This window comes from Camelina sativa, chromosome 1 (genome assembly GCF_000633955.1).
Source record: "Camelina sativa cultivar DH55 chromosome 1, Cs, whole genome shotgun sequence".
NCBI classification, from domain to species: domain Eukaryota; kingdom Viridiplantae; phylum Streptophyta; class Magnoliopsida; order Brassicales; family Brassicaceae; genus Camelina; species Camelina sativa.
The window spans coordinates 10,947,184-10,950,961 of record NC_025685.1 but is presented as its reverse complement, the minus strand read 5'-3'; positions in this window follow the sequence as shown (position 1 = coordinate 10,950,961).

Below are 3,778 nucleotides of genomic sequence, written 5' to 3'. Positions count from 1 at the left end.
TTACATTGTACTATTCTTACCGCAAATTCCATGAAGTATCTTTCTTTTCGATCGGGAGGCACACAAGTCCAAGTATAATATGGACCATCGAATTTGTTTGTAAAAATCTTGGTAATCTTCCGAACAAGTTGACATGTTTTGTCCCGATCAAACCTCCAAACATGTAAACAATGCTAGTTAGTTAGATCAGTTATAAAGCAAACAAAAAAATAATAATCAATCAATATATGCTAAAGAGATTATATTGCATCAATTGTTTCACATACACTACTATAATGAATTGAAAGCAATAAGAATGACAAATCAATTGAAAGCGACGAGATTGACAAACAAATTGAAAGCAACGAGACTGAAACTTTCAATCAAACAAACCAATTTAAAGCAACAAAAGAATTCAATCCGCAAACTATGAGAACCAAAGACATCCTAAGTATGAAAACCAATTGCTAGCACTAAACCAAATCAATTAAATCGAATTCTACATCAAACCAAAGCTAGAAACATTACCAAGTGTTCTTCTCCAACGGTATGGGAGAGAGAACAGTCGTAAACTTCTCACGGCCAGGCATCGTAAGCAGGGCAGTTAGAGATTGCATCGTCTCATCCTGGAGTTGAGGCTCGTAGTTGTTACCTTGAGAAGACAGTTGTTGACTATGACCATGAGAGTGCTGCGTTGGAGATAGCAGATGATCCTCCGGCATGTGAGCAGTATTGTTCTGAACCTCAGGTATCAAAATGGGCGGATCAAGAACTTGATTGGCTGAGTTCTGGAAAAGCGTCTGTGGCGGTGGGAAGTTCCGGAAATGTTGTTGCTCTTGGGGCGTGAACGGGGAAGGAATTCGAGCCGTTGGCGTGAAATTGTACTGAGGTGGAAGAGGGTTGGGTCTTCTAAAGACAGGTGGGGGTTGGTTAGAGGGTCCGGCTCTCTGAGAAAGGTTGAGTGCAACCTTTCTCTTTTTTATTTTCTTAACTGCAGGATTCGACGACATAGAAGATAAATCGATTGAGGAAGAAGGAGATGGATCGAAGAAGGTTTAGGGTTAGGGTTAGATTGAGGAAGAAGGATGATGTATCAAAGAAGGTAGATTGAAGAAGAAGGAGATGGATCGAATTGATGGATTGATTTAGGGTTAATGGAAGAAGGAGATGAGGAAGTGAGGAAGAAGGAGAGATCGAATGTTTTAGGTTTAGGTTTAGGAATAGGTTTGTCTCCGATCGATTTTGATGGATCAGATCGAAATGTTGTTGGGCCCAAATTTCTTTTGCCCAAAATATAAGAGGAGTGTTACACAATATAAGCAATACGTTTTGTTTATATTCACAAAAAAAGAATTGGTTCAGATGGTTAATGTACCCTGATTAACATCATCAGACCTGGGTTCGAGTAACCCCAAAGTCAAATTGTTAATTTTTTTTTATGACACAAAAAAAAGTTATACTTATTGTATAAAACAATAATCTTAAANGGTATCAAAATGGGCGGATCAAGAACTTGATTGGCTGAGTTCTGGAAAAGCGTCTGTGGCGGTGGGAAGTTCCGGAAATGTTGTTGCTCTTGGGGCGTGAACGGGGAAGGAATTCGAGCCGTTGGCGTGAAATTGTACTGAGGTGGAAGAGGGTTGGGTCTTCTAAAGACAGGTGGGGGTTGGTTAGAGGGTCCGGCTCTCTGAGAAAGGTTGAGTGCAACCTTTCTCTTTTTTATTTTCTTAACTGCAGGATTCGACGACATAGAAGATAAATCGATTGAGGAAGAAGGAGATGGATCGAAGAAGGTTTAGGGTTAGGGTTAGATTGAGGAAGAAGGATGATGTATCAAAGAAGGTAGATTGAAGAAGAAGGAGATGGATCGAATTGATGGATTGATTTAGGGTTAATGGAAGAAGGAGATGAGGAAGTGAGGAAGAAGGAGAGATCGAATGTTTTAGGTTTAGGTTTAGGAATAGGTTTGTCTCCGATCGATTTTGATGGATCAGATCGAAATGTTGTTGGGCCCAAATTTCTTTTGCCCAAAATATAAGAGGAGTGTTACACAATATAAGCAATACGTTTTGTTTATATTCACAAAAAAAGAATTGGTTCAGATGGTTAATGTACCCTGATTAACATCATCAGACCTGGGTTCGAGTAACCCCAAAGTCAAATTGTTAATTTTTTTTTATGACACAAAAAAAAGTTATACTTATTGTATAAAACAATAATCTTAAATAAATTAACAAGGTCTTCCAAATGTTTATTAAACAGTAAATTATTTTACATATCTTATACATAATTTATTTTACATATCAGGGTTCTTCATCATCCGAAGACGATAAATTACACATAAATTCATCTTCAGGTTCCGTGTTTGCAACATCATAATCGAGATTTATTGGGTCTCCCCTTTCCAAATTGTCTACTATGACATCTTCAATTGTAGTGATCAATACATCATCATCAGTTTCTACTTGCAAAAGAGTTGGTTCTCCAGAAATATTTCCTCTCGGATTTACTTTTAGAACATTGAGCCACAAATGCTTCAGTTTCTTTATGTATGGGTACAGAATATAACAAACTTGATGGGCTTGAGATGCTGTTTTGCAACCAACATGTAAAGATTACACATATTATATATAAAGGTGATAGTGACAATATATAATTAATGGGGAAATTTATATACATACCTAGAATAAATGGTTCATATTTATTGTACTTTCTGGATGAAAGAACGTCTACAACGCCACCATTACTTCTGCGAGTGCCTCTACCAATAACAAGGTCATACCACTTGCACTTAAATAGTGTGATCTTCAACCCAAGCATCCCCTCATACTCAAGTTCAATGATATCAGCTAATGTCCCGTAGAAATCTGCAGCATCAGATGCATTCACATAATTTTCACCTTTAACAGAGATCCCATAGTTACATGTCTTTCGTCCAGTACCGTGATTCTCTGTATGAAACAAAAAACCTCTTGTAAAATACATTGGCCATGTTTTAGCCTTGTTCAAAGGTCCATGGACAATTTCTTGAACCCAAGTAGGAAATGGATTGGAGGCGTTCCAATAAGTAACCTGCATATAAGTCCCGTTATTTTAAATAATAACAATAAGTAAAATAGGTATATCACGAAAAATTATTTAACATACATATTGTTTAACCCATGAATGATTTTAATCAGCTCTTTTCAAGGAGAGTTCTTTCTCGCTAAATCCTGGATATTTTGCCGAAATATAAACCTCGAACATACTAAATATAGAAAGACCAGATCACCACAAATGTATCTGAAAAAATATAGTGGAATTAGATATCTTAAAATATAACTAATTTGTGACATGTAACTAATTATATACCTCTCAATTGGTTGAAAATAGTAACAATTCCGTAAAACATATGCGTGTGTGCAACGATAGTCATCACCTAAAAGCCATATTTCATTCATTTCTCCACTGGGACGACCAACTTGAGTAAATATAGAGGGTACTCCAGGGACATGATATTCAAACTCTTCACCTTCATCAAATCTTGTTAATCTGACCATAAAATTAAAAAATAATTATTATGACTATTAAATTAAATATCACTTTAAAAATATTTACTCTAAATTTGATTTTGTTTGTATGTTCGCAGCAAAGTAGTGCTCAGAGAAATAAGCAATCTCGTTATTGATATATGATTCAACAATTGATCCTGCCGCATATCTTTTGTTCTTTGCTTTTCCTTTCAATTTTTTGAAAAACTTTTCAAAAGGATACATCCACCTATATTGGACAGGGCCTCCCAGTTCAGCTTCGTAGGGAA